The sequence below is a fragment of the Apium graveolens genome, chromosome 4 (assembly GCF_009905375.1).
Source record: "Apium graveolens cultivar Ventura chromosome 4, ASM990537v1, whole genome shotgun sequence".
In the NCBI taxonomy this organism is placed as follows: domain Eukaryota; kingdom Viridiplantae; phylum Streptophyta; class Magnoliopsida; order Apiales; family Apiaceae; genus Apium; species Apium graveolens.
The window spans coordinates 139,515,849-139,529,346 of record NC_133650.1 but is presented as its reverse complement, the minus strand read 5'-3'; the positions used below and the strand labels follow the sequence as shown (position 1 = coordinate 139,529,346).

The window sequence follows — 13,498 nt, the reverse complement described above, 5'->3', positions numbered from 1 at the left end:
GAAGAAAGTTTCCATTGTTCCTTCTAGTGTAAATTCTGATTCAAAGTCTGATAGTGTAAGTTCTGATAAGAAAAATGTTAACATAAACTCTGATGCTAAATCCGCTGCAAATGTTAACAAATTTGATAAGGCCAAAGGATCCAAGCAAGTCTGGGTCCTTAAAACTAATCATTAGTGGTCTTTATGATTGCAGGGCAACAGGAAAAATATTCTAGTTCTGGACAGTGGATGTTCAGGACATATGACTGGAAATAAGGCCCTGCTATCAGACTTTGTGGAGAAAGCTGGCCCATTCTTATGGAGATTGCAACATTGGAAAAACATTGGGATATGGCAATATCAATCTTGGGAATGTCATCATTAAAGAAGTAGCTCTGGTTTCAGGACTTAAACACAATCTGCTGAGTATTAGTCAAATCTATGATAGAGGTTATCATGTTGATTTCTTTGAAGAATACTGTGAAGTTGTGAGTAAATCTAAAGGCAAAGTTGTTCTGAAAGGATACAGGCGTGGTAACATTTATGAAGCTAAGCTTTCAACAAGTACTGATGGTTCTGCAATCTGTCTGATGAGTAGAGCATCAATTGAAGAAAGCTGGAATTGGCACAAGAAACTCTCTCATTTAAATTTCAACAATATAAATGAACTAGTCAAGAAAGAACTTGTGAGAGGACTGCCAAAGTCAGTATTTGCTCCTGATGGCCTTTGTGATTCTTGTCAGAAGGCCAAACAAAGAAAATCTTCATTCAAGAGCAAGACTGAATCATCAATTCTTGAGCCTTATCATCTACTACATGTTGATCTATTTGGTCCAGTGAATGTCATGTCTATTGCAAAGAAGAAATATGCGTTGGTCATAGTGGATGAGTTCACCAGATACACATGGGTGTATTTCTTGCACACAAAAAGTGAAACTGCATCTATCTTGATTGATCATGTCAAACATCTGGATAAATTGGTCAAAGATTCTGTGAAAACAATAAGGAGTGATAATGGCACTGAGTTCAAGAATTTGATAATGGAAGAGTTCTGCAAAAACCATGGAATTAAGCAGGAATTTTCTGCTCCTGGAACTCCACAGCAAAATGGAGTTGTTGAAAGGAAGAATAGAACTCTCATTGAAGCTGCACGTACAATGCTTGAAGAAGCAAAGCTTCCAACCTATTTCTGGGCTGAAGCTGTGCAGACTGCTTGTTTTACTCAAAATGCAACACTCATTAACAAGCAAGGAAAAACACCATATGAGATGGTGAAGAAAAAGAAGCCAAATCTGAAGTACTTTCATGTATTTGGATGCAAGTGTTTTGTTCTCAAGACTCATCCTGAACAGCTATCCAAATTTGATCTAAAAGCTGATGAAGGAATCTTTGTTGGATATCCACTTTCCATAAAAGCCTTCAGAGTCTATAATTTGAGAACAAGAGTGGTCATGGAATCTATCAATGTCTCTTTCGATGACAAGAAGATTACCGGTCTTGAAGATTTTATTGATCATGATCAGCTGAGATTTAAAAATGAAGACTCAAATTCTGATACTGAAAATCTTGACAGTCTAAGTCCTGATACTGTAAACTCTGATGGATTAAACTCTGATGTTATTGAAACTGTGGTGACTACGCCAAAGGAAGAGGCACCTATGCAGGGGGAGCATACTCAAGAACATACATCTGGCTCTTCATGTTCTGATCTATCAAGTTCTGATAAGCCAAGTTCTGATAGTTCTGAAAATCTAAATTCTGAAGAATCCAACTCAGAGAGCATAATTTCAGGGGGAGCATCAGAAAATGAAAATGAAGACAGCATGGATCATGGGGGAGCATCCAGTTCTAGAGAAAACCTTCCATTTGCAAGGAAGTGGACTAAATCACATACACCTGATTTGATAATTGGAAATCCTGATGCAGGTGTCAGAACTAGAACAGGTACTTCAAACGAATGTCTTTAAAATTCTTTTCTCTCTCAGACTGAGCCAAAGAAAGTGGAAGAAGCTCTTCAAGATGCTGATTGGGTGCAAACAATGCAGGAAGAGTTAAATGAATTTGAAAGAAACAAAGTCTGGACCCTAGTGCCAAGACCAAAGAATAGATCTGTTGTTGGTACAAAGTGGGTATTCAGAAAAAAAACTGACAGTGATGGCATAATTACAAGGAATAAGGCAAGGCTGGTTGCAAAAGGATATTCTCAACAGGAGGGAATTGATAATGATGAAATATTTATAGCAGTTGCTAGGTTAGAAGCCATAAGGATATTTTTGGCTTATGCTGCTCACAAAAAGTTTACTGTCTTTCAAATGGATGTGAAAAGTGCTTTTCTCAATGGAGAATTGGAGGAGGAAGTATATGTTGAACAACCTCCAGGCTTTGTAGATTCCAAACATCCAGATTATGTCTATAGGCTTGATAAAGCACTTTATGGACTTAAGCAAGCTCCCAGAGCATGGTATGAGACTTTAGCTCAGTTTCTTCTGGAAAGTGGATTTAATAGAGGAACTATAGACAAAACACTATTCTACCTCAACCATGGAAATGACTTACTTCTGGTCCAGATTTAAGTTGATGATATCATTTTTGGGTCTATAAATGACAGGCTTTGCAAGAAGTTTGCCAAACTGATGCAGTCAAGGTATCTGATGAGTATGATGGGGGAACTTAGCTATTTTCTGGGTCTTCAAGTCAAGCAGAATGAAGAAGGCACTTTTATTTGTCAAACTAAGTACACCAGCAACTTGCTGAAGAAATTTGGAATACAAGATTGTTCAAGTGCATCCACTCCCATGGCCACTGCAACAAAACTGGATAAGGATACTGGTAAATCAGTAGATATTACTGATTACAGAGGTATGATTGGCTCTCTACTCTATCTAACTGCTAGTAGACCTGATATCATGTATGCTACCTGTCTTTGTGCAAGATTTCAAGCAGATCCAAGAGAACCTCACTTAACAGCTGTGAAAAGAATTTTCAAGTATCTTAAAGGCACAGCTGATCTGGGATTGTGGTATCCCAGAGAATTAGATTTTAAACTAATAGGTTACTCAGATGCAGATTTTGTAGGTTGCAAAATTGACAGGAAAAGCACAAGTGGAAGCTGCTAATTTCTTAGAGGCAGATTGGTTTCTTGATTTAGCAAGAAACAAAAGTCAATTTCCACATCAACTGCAGAAGCAGAATATATTGCTGCAGGAAGCTGTTGTGCACAGATTCTTTGGATGAAGAATTAGTTACTGGATTATGGGTTAACATATTTCAAAATCCCTATTTACTGTGATAATCAAAGTGCTATTGCTATGACAGGTAATCCAGTTCAACACTCTGTGACAAAGCACATCAGCATCAGGTACCACTTTATCAGGGAACATGCGGATGAAGGTACAGTGGAATTGCACTTTATTCCAACAGATCAACAACTAGCAGATATCTTCACAAAACCATTGTGTGAAGCTACTTTTACAAGATTGGTAAATGAACTTGGAATGGTTTCAGGTTCTTTCTCTAAATCTGCTTAGTTTTGTTCTGATGCATCAGACTTTATGATCAGTATTTACAGAATTTAATCTCTTTGTGTATTCTGTGCTTAATTGAAAAATGTGTTTAAGTACTGACTGTTGTCTGATAAATGTTTCTAAACTCTGATAGTGATATATCTGTTTAGGTAACTATTCAATCCTATGAGGATAACTGTGCTAGATGCTGACCTAGTAGTCTTCAATAAACAAGGGATCCTATGTAAGAAATAATTATTTCTGTGGAAATCTATTGACACAAGCAAATTCTGATAATTGAGCTTAGTTGAGTTTACTTGGTCTATCTTATTACTAAGTTACAAACTAGAATATTGCTTCTCAACTTTTAAGTTCTAATGCTAGTAAATCATTTGAATGTACTAAGTACTGATAAACCTCTCTTATCAAAAGAAAAAGAAAATAATCATGAATTAAAATCAGGTACTCCTTTGAGATCTAGAGTACATATGTGGAAGGGACGACCCAAGTGCATTGCTGGTATTAAGTAAATATGCATTAGAAAAGCAAAATATTTTCTTGGTGACTTTTCACACTCTATGATTACTGGAGAAATACTCTGATAATAGCATAAATTCTGATAAGCAGTCGTGACTCACTTACACTGAGAAGCCACTGTAAAATGGAATTTAAAAAGATGCACAAAATTAGCACAAAATAGTTGAGGTGGACTCAAGCATAAACTCATTCAATAGTAGGTTTCAGAATAATGACAGCTCTTTAGCAAAGTTTTAATTATGCCTTATTTCTAAGATGTACTGAAGTGAATCAGACTTTACTCCTTGTCTGATATTTAGCTTAATGCACACACTAACCACTCTATATGAAAGATGAAAATCACTGTGGTGATCTATGTTATTTTAGATGAACAGTCATTGTGTCACATTGCACAAATTCTGAGGACAAGTTCTGATTGCATGTTCTGATGATTAAGTTCTGAAGAATATAAATCAGAATTTGTGTGAGGACTTACTAAAATAGGCATTCCTTTTTCGAGTTAAGAAATTATGTTCTGATGACTGTTAAGTTCTGATATAAGTCTAAGTTCTGATATTACAGTCTGATTCTTTACTTGACTTATTTGTGGATAAAATTTGACAACAGTCTCAGTTTCAACCAGAATATGTTGAAGTGGAAGATTAATAGTCACTATAGTTAGGGATAGTGGTACTCGTACATGAACAGTCAACTTTTACTTGCTTCTTGTGCGCATTAAACAATGTTTTCTCTTTCCAATGAATGTTTTTCTTTTTCCAAGTCTGGGGAGACGAGGTAGAATTAATTCTACCTGTCAGCATTAAATTTCTTTGTGTCTCCTAGCATTCACTTGCCTATATAAGCAACCACTTCACATCAGCCTTCCCATCAAATCTTTTATCACAAACTCACCTTCATAATCTTTATATCAAAAACACCATGGTCAATTACAATATGTTTTTGAACTACGAAACATTCAACATGGAGCTGAGCTATGCCGATTGGCAGCAGGAATGGCACGTCACTGCCATTCCTGATGAGATATGGGACTCAGTTCCCCAGGAGGTACTCACCCACCCCCTGTTCTTCTACATGGACTACCATCGCCATCTGGAGCGATTGGAGGAGGAAAGGCTGGAAGCTCTCCGCCAGCAAGAGCGAATCATTCGACTCGCTATTCTGTTTGTCGAGAGTAGGAAGAAGAAATGATTTATTTTCTTCTTCCTGTTTTTCTTCATCATCAGCCTTTCCCTGCTTCTTGAGCTAGGACAAAGGCTGTTGACGTTAGGTTTAGCAGCTTAGGGAAATCTTGTACAAGTTCTGATGTAATTTAAATTTCATGAATGTATTCTCTTGATATATTAATTAAATTTGTTTTTGTTTCAAGATCTTGTCTCTGAGATATTTTGTAATGCATTGACCATATAAATCCTGATACATATTCATATTCTGATGACCATATAAATTCTGTTTTAACTTAAGTTCTGATTTTACTTTATCAGTACTTGCTCATCTGATTTATTATGGTCATTTTCACTCAATTTTTTTTTTCAGAATACTGTGTTGCAGTGAAAAATAATTAAATAAGTGGGAACAGTTTCAATTTTGAATTAAAACTAATTCACCTTGATTAATGGAATAACTGGGTAAGTGGAACGGTTTTTTTTCCTTGAAAAACTGCAAGTGGGTACGTAATGATTACTGTTTTCTCGTGCCCATTAACTATTCATTTTTACTGCATGTCTGATAGGTGTCCAACGGTTACATTTTTTTTTCAAAAGTATAAGTAAGACAGAGAGAGGATTTTTTATTCTTTTATTTCCTTTCATACTTTTTCTCTCTATTTGCTTTTACTCTCTTTCTTCTTCTAACGTTGGTTTTTCATATAGACATTCTATCAAACACCTAACAGGCACGTATACATCTCGATTAATTTCATGGCACCTAAGGATTTAATCATTGATGGAGCTAAATTTGTTCCAAACAACTATGCTGTAATTCTTGATAATGCTGAAGCTCCGTCTGAATTGCATTTTGTGCAAGATCTTCTTGCACACAGTGAATCCTGGTACTCCTAGTATTGTTTTCGAAGTGGGTGATTCTCCATATATAGTCAATCCTGGTACAATACGCAAGGCTCTACATCTCCCAGAAGGATGTACTTTTTCAATTCCAGAGGAATCAGCTCTTCAGGAGTTAATGGCCTGTTTGGGGTATGAACATAGTTTGGCAAAGCTTGGGCAGTTGAAACGGGCTCATATCAGATGGGAATGGAGCTTCTTCTTCGACTGCATCACTAAAGCTTCTGGGAACAAGTGTTCGAATTTTGATGCCATCCCCATAATGAGTCAGCACATCGGGTATGCCATTATAAACCAAACTCATTTTGATTTTGCAACGGCTATAAGAGGTTTTATTGGGGATAGGATGACAGAGGATAGGAATGTTGTTTACTTTGCTAGATTCTGTCAACTTATATATACTTTTTGTATTGATGAACCTCGACTAACCAGTACCTTAACTCCACCTTTCAAAGTTGCAAAACGTTACTTTAATGACCTGGTAAATGTTTACACTAAGAAACCAGTGGTTAGACCTTTACAGATTCCTCAGTCTGTAAAACAGATCTTAGTAAATGCTGATCCTGATTCCTATAGATCTGTTTATCCTGATGTCCAACCAACAACCATCTCCCAAACACCACAACAACCATCAGAACATACCACTCATACTACTCAACCAACCCTCAGGCAATATATCAAATCCTATCTCTCCACTTCACAGACAGTTCAACCCTCATCCTCAGCACCTACTGTGAAGCCTTCATCTTCCAAGCCTAAGAGGACAAAGACTGTTCCTCACACACCTCAAAAGAGAAGGAGGATTGCTTTGAGAGATGAGTCAGACAGTGAGGAACAGGTTTCTACATCAGAACCTGTTGTCAAAGAAGCTGAGACAGTGACTTCTCAGAAGGATTCTGGAATTGGGGGATCTAGGCTTCTCAAGAGGCTTAGAAGAATGACTGTTCCTGACACTCCTAAGGAATCCATATCTACAAAGAGATACAAGAAATAGAGGGCAAAAAGGCCAGTTTCAGATGATGAAGAAGCAACAGCTAAGGAAGGAGATCAGGAATCTCTGATTTCAAAAGAAAAGGAATTTGCTAAAGTCACTTCTTCTTCATCAACTCCATCTCAGGAAGTTGTTCCTGACAAGGCCAACACACCATCTGTGTCTCCTGTTCGAACGTCTGTATCTCCTGTTCGAACGTCTGTATCTCCTGTTGTTCCAGGCACAAGTACTGAAATTGATGTTCAGAACCTGGTTGTGCCTGAAGTAATTCTCTTAGAAGCTCCAACAACAACTAATCCATCAACAACACCTGTTACTGATGCTGCTCAAAATCCAGACTTCTCTTCTACACCTTCTCTGCATCTAGATGCTGATGATCAGAATATAGGTGAGCATCGGGATATGGCTGTTGATCAGAACTTAGAACCAGATCAGCAACCATTGCTACTCACACTGTTGTTTTATCAGAAGATACTGATTCTGTAAGTTCTGATGCTGTAAATGCTGGAGATACTAGTGATGCTGCTCCAAATACAGATGCTGATGAAGCAGGTCCTTCAGGACATGCTCCTCAACAAACTATTCTTAAATCTGAACTTGTTAAGAAGTTTGTTACCAGAGAAGCACCAGTGCCTTGGAGTGAAACTCCTGCAGGACATGAGTGGACTAAGGAATGGAACTCAGTTTCCTGTGTTCCATCTGCAAAGTATCTGGCTGAGCACTTGACAAAAGCTGATGAAATGTTAAATTCTGATGATTTCAAAACCCAGCTTAGAGTCACTGCATTGAGTACTAAACATCTACAAGGTCTCCATTCAACTACGCATGCAGAGCTACACAAGATTCAGGAAGAATTCATCAAACAGGACCAAATTCAGAAAATTGACAAGAAAAAGTTCTTCCAACCTACCTTTGATAAAATTGCTTATATTGAGAAGATTCAAGAGAAACAACAAGCTCAGATTGATTATATTCTGTAAAATCAAGCTTCTCAGCAATCTCAACTTACTGAAATCCAAGCCTCAGTGGAATTGCTTGTCTCTCTTCTACTACCTGCTGATGCTAAAAGGGGGAGAAAGTAATTAAGTCCAAATGCAAGACTGACAAGACACTGAAAGGGAAGGATGATGAAAAGGATGATCAAGGAAACTCTGGAATGGGTAGAGGTCATAGTCAAGGTAGAGGTTTCTCATCAAGAAAAGCTGAAATCACAAGTCACAGGACAAGTTCTGATATTGGAAAAAGAATTAGTTCTACTACTGGTAAAAAGATAAGTTCTGATGAACTTTTAGGTCTTGATGAAGAAATGTCAAGACAGTTATTTCTTCAGGAAAATCCAGGAATGGACTTGGAGAGTTTAATGGAAGAAGAAGCCAGACTTAAATCAGAAAAAGTCATATATAAATCTGAAGCTTCTGGTGAAAAGACACTTCCAAAACTCAAAGGCATTGTGATAAAAGAAAAGACAAATACTGAAGCAACATTGGCTAAATCACAACCGCAGATAGATCCAAGATCCAAGGGTAAAGAAAAGGTTGGTGAACCTATCAAGGTTTATGTGCCTCCTGAGAATGAAGAAATTACTGATGAAAATGATGATCTTGCTCTGACTTCAAGAAAAGTTTTTAAAACAACCTCTGACATGGTTCAAGTTGTTCAGAGTCAAGAGACAGTAAGTTCTGATATTCCAAAGAAGCAAGTAACCTCTGACATAGCTCAAGTTAACTTGATATCAGAAGTTAGACCAAAGACACTCCTACCAGGATTCACTAAAGCAAAACAGACTCAACCTTTGAAGACTACTGCAAGTGGTTTTGAAGCAAGAGTAGTTACTGGAAAGGAAGCAAGAGATAAAACTGGATTGGGAAGTGCTGATGAAAGAAGAATACAGAACACTACCAATGATCCAACTTCCTTGAGTGAACCAGGTATTGGAGCAACTCCTGAGAGATTGAATCAACTGGAATCTGTACAAATGGTTTACCATACCTACTTGAAAGAACACATCTTGTTGTACTTCATGACAGATGGTAGGGTTTATCATATAAGGCAAAATGCCATTCCATTGAAGTATTTTGAAGAATTGGAGCATGTACTATTCTTACTTCAAGTGGATGACAGATTGACAGGAAGTGCTGCAAACTATTTGAAGGATCAGATTCAGAGACAGAAAAGACATTATTCTGTTAAGTCTGACAACACATATGTTCCAAAGTACAGAGATCACAAGGGTGATATAGTTGAAATGAAGCCCAATACTGCTAAGATTATAACTACCTTTCTGGGTTACAGGGCTGTGGAATTCAATCTTGAGTCTGATAAAGCTTATTTGATCAGACTGGATCAGGATATAAGAAAAGCAAAGATTAATGATCTCAGGGCTACAATCTTTCAAATTGGTGAAGATAATGTAGAGCTTAAAGATGCTAAAAGGAGGATGATTGATGGACTTAGATATACTGAGAGATGTTTGTTGAAGAACTCTCAGAACAACTCCTGACATCAGAGAGATCAGAAGATGAAGCCAAGTCAAGATCTACAACTGATTAAATTCTGATATTTGTACAGACTGAAGCTGTTATCAGAAGTTAAATATTGGTAAAGCTTTAAGGACTGTAAGTTATAGTTATCTAGTCTAATTCTCATGCATTTGTACTTAATGTTTTTGACATCATCAAATATCTGTTAAACTTGTATATTATGCTAATTTACAAGTTTGGAGAGATTGTTAGATATATTTGATAATGTCATGGTTAATATGATTTATGTTTAGTTTTCAGATCTTACTTAAAAAGGATAAATCAGTACTTATTAGAAGTCAGGACTTAAGGATATCAGTACTTATATTATCAGGAGATAATCATCAGAAGATGGATATCAGAAATTAAGTGCTGAAGGATGTTCAGATAAGGACAATAGCTGATTAAAGGAAAGAAGATCGAGATAAACATAAGAAAAGATATGCATGAAGAAAGAATTCTATGAAGAATAGAATACTTCGAAGAAAAGATATCTGATTGATATATTTTAGGAAGCAGAATTATATTCCATATCAATTAGTGATTATCTTGTAACTGTGTAGTATATAAACACAGATATAGGGTTTACACTATAAGTGTTATTATATTCGAGAAGATTATTCATTGTAACCCTAGCAGCTCTCGTGATATTTGTTCATCACTGAGAGGTAACAGTTCCATACTATAACAGAGTTTATTATTTCAATAAAGTTTGTTTTCTGTTACTTGAGATATTAAAGTTCGATTTGATTATACTTTACACTGTATTCACCCCCTCTACAGTGTGTGTGACCTAACATAAGATAGGGTGTTAATCTCTTGTGAAGCGATGGTGGATCTCGAGATTTAGAACTTGCCATGCTAGCATAGGTTCATGTATGATGTTGCATGATTAGTGGGTAAATCTAACCGTTTTATTCGCCCTGTGTAATCAAAAGGAATAACTTGTGCTTAAATCATTATATTGTCAATTTCTGTAGACATATAGGGACTCGACATAATTGATGCCTATTCAACTTCTATCTTAATTGTGGATGTTTGGTAGAATGGTATTAGTACAATGAAAGTTGGCTTTTATCAGTATCGTGTTATTCGATTAATATCATCGCTGTTGCATGCTAAGGGTAATAACAATGACTATTGAAGGAAGTAGTAATGAAGTTGTGATCTCATGAGTGTTTTAATATTGTTAATTTGAAGTGTTAATTAAGTGGTTAATTTTAGTAGTTAATTGTAGTTAATAATTAGTTAACAAATCTAAGTGTTATTATCTTAACATTAAGAAGTAATCATACATTGGTGAGTGAGTTTACTTGAACATAATTAGTCTGAGTCTCTGTGGGAACGAACTAGAAAGTATTCTATATTACTTGCGAATGCGTATACTTGCGTGTATTATTAGCGCGTGTTTTCGCCCTAACAAGTTTTTGGCGCCGCTGCCGGGGACTCGGCGTATTTGTTTATTTTATGTACTTACCATCATTGGTCGTTAGGGGTCAATGATTAAGACGTGTTACTTATTGTTTCCAGTTGTGTTTTAGGTACTTTAGCGAGCGTTTATGCAAACTCGTTCTCGTACTCGCAAGAGGACTTTAGATACAACTGAGAAGACAGACGAAGTTCTTGATATTCCGGAGAAGATAGATTTTGAAGATTCGGATTCAGGAAGTGAGCAGAATGAACCCGTAATCATGGGTGATCGTATTGTTCCGGCCGATCCAGCTCTTATGGACTTTTCTCGGCCTAAAATTGATGACATTCAGTCAAGCATTCATCATCCGGCTATTCAAGCTAACACTTTTGAAATCAAGCCGGGAACTATTCAGATGGTGCAGAATTCTATTTCTTTTGGAGGTGCTGCGACTGAAGACCCCAACATGCATATAAGGAATTTTGTCGAGATCTGCAGTACTTTCAAATATAATGGCATGACTGATGAGGCTATCAAGCTGAGGCTTTTCCCATTCTCACTGAGGGATAAAGCTAAGGACTGGTTACATTCTGAACCAGCTGGGTCCATCACTACTTGGCAAGATCTTGCGTAAAAGTTTCTGGTGAAGTTTTATCCAATGGCAAAGTCTGCTGCTATGAGGAGTGCTCTGACTCAGTTTGCGCAGCAACCTATAGAATCTATGTGCGAAGCTTGGGAACGCTACAAGGAAATGTTGAGAAAGTGTCCACATCATGGAATGCCTGATTGGATGGTGATCACTGGTTTCTATAATGGTTTGGGGGCCCAATCTCGGCCCATGCTCGATGCAGCAACTGGAGGCGCTTTGTGGGCCAAAAGCTATACTGAGGCATATAATCTTATTGAGACTATAGCTGCAAATGAGCATCAAAACCCAACTCTGAGGATGATGCCTGGGAAGGTAGTAGGTATTCTGGAAGTCGATGCAGCCACCGCTATTGCAGCGCAGCTCCAAGCGCTGTCTATGAAGGTCAATTCTCTAGCTACCTATGGAGTCAATCAAATAGCTATGGTCTGTGAGCTTTGTGCAGGGTCTCATGCTACAGATCAGTGTTCTCTTGTCAACGAATCTGTTCAGTATGTGAACAATTATCAGCGACAACAGCAGCCTGTGCCAGTTACTTATCATCCTAACAACATAAATCATCCAAATTTCAGCTGGGGTAATAATTAGAATGCTATTCAGCCACCATATCAGCAAGGTGTGAGTAAACAGTTCAACACACCTGGATTCCAGCAACCGCAGCAGTATGCTCAAAGGCAATAATATCCTCAACAGGGAAGTGCAGCTGCACCCACTAGTGCTGATTTTGAGGAACTTAAGCTGTTGTGTAAGAGTCAGGCGGTTTCTATCAAGACCTTGGAAAATCAAATCGGTCAAATAGCCAATGCAGTGCTCAATCATCAACCTGGAACACTTCCCAGTGACACGGAAGTACCAGGCAGGAAGGAAGCTAAAGAGCAAGTCAAGGCTGTTACCTTAAGGTCTGGGAAAGTTGCTGATGCTGAAAAGGCAAAAGAAGGAGAAGCTGAAGTTAGAGATGAAGAAGCTAAGCAAAAGGTGAAAGCGGCGGAACCAAGGAAGACTAATGTTGATCACACTTTGCCTGAGGGTAATACAGGGGAGAAACAACTCTATCCTCTACCACCTTTCCCTAAGAGATTGCAACAACAAAAGCTAGATAAGCAGTTCGGTAAGTTTCTGGAGGTGTTCAAGAAACTTCACATCAATATACCTTTCGCTGAGGCTCTGGAGCAAATGCCTAGTTATGCGAAGTTTATGAAGAGTGTTCTTTCAAGGAAGGTGAAACTGGATGACTTTGAGACCGTTGCTCTAACGGAAGAATGCAGCGCTGTGCTGCAACAACAGTTACCTCCAAAGCTTAAAGATCCAGGTAGCTTCACCATTCCTTGCACCATTGGCAAGTAGTCGTTTTACAAGTGCCTTTATGATTTGGGAGCAAGCATCAATCTGATGCCGTTGTCGATCTTTAAAAAGTTGGATTTGCCTGATCCAAAACCCACCTACATGTCTCTACAATTGGCTGATCGTTCTATTACTTACCTAAGGGGCATAGTGGAGGATGTGCTAGTCAAGGTGGATAAGCTCTTCTTTCCTGCAGACTTTGTTATTCTGGATTTCGAGGAAGATAAGAAGATTCCCATAATCTTTGGAAGACCTTTCTTGGCTACTGGCCGTACCTTGATAGATGTGCAGAAAGGTAAACTTACTATGCAGGTGCAGGATCAGGATGTGACCTTCAATGTATTCAAAGCAATGAAATTTCCTACAGAAGATGAGGAGTGCTTAAAAGTGGAAGTGATTGATTCTGCGGTTATTTCAGAACTCGATCATATGCTAATGTCTGATGCATTAGAAAAGGCCTTAGTGGGGGATTTTGACAGTGATGATGAGATGGCAACGAGCAATTACAATA

At 37.9% G+C, this 13,498-nt stretch overlaps 1 non-coding gene across 1 annotated transcript; it reads right to left on the bottom strand.

The window, feature by feature from the left end:
- Positions 1-11,673: 11,673 nt before the first annotated feature.
- On the bottom strand, positions 11,674-11,780 carry LOC141722461 (small nucleolar RNA R71). Its single transcript, XR_012575479.1, has one exon. It is a non-coding gene; the product is annotated as a small nucleolar RNA R71 (small nucleolar RNA).
- Positions 11,781-13,498: the final 1,718 nt, after the last annotated feature.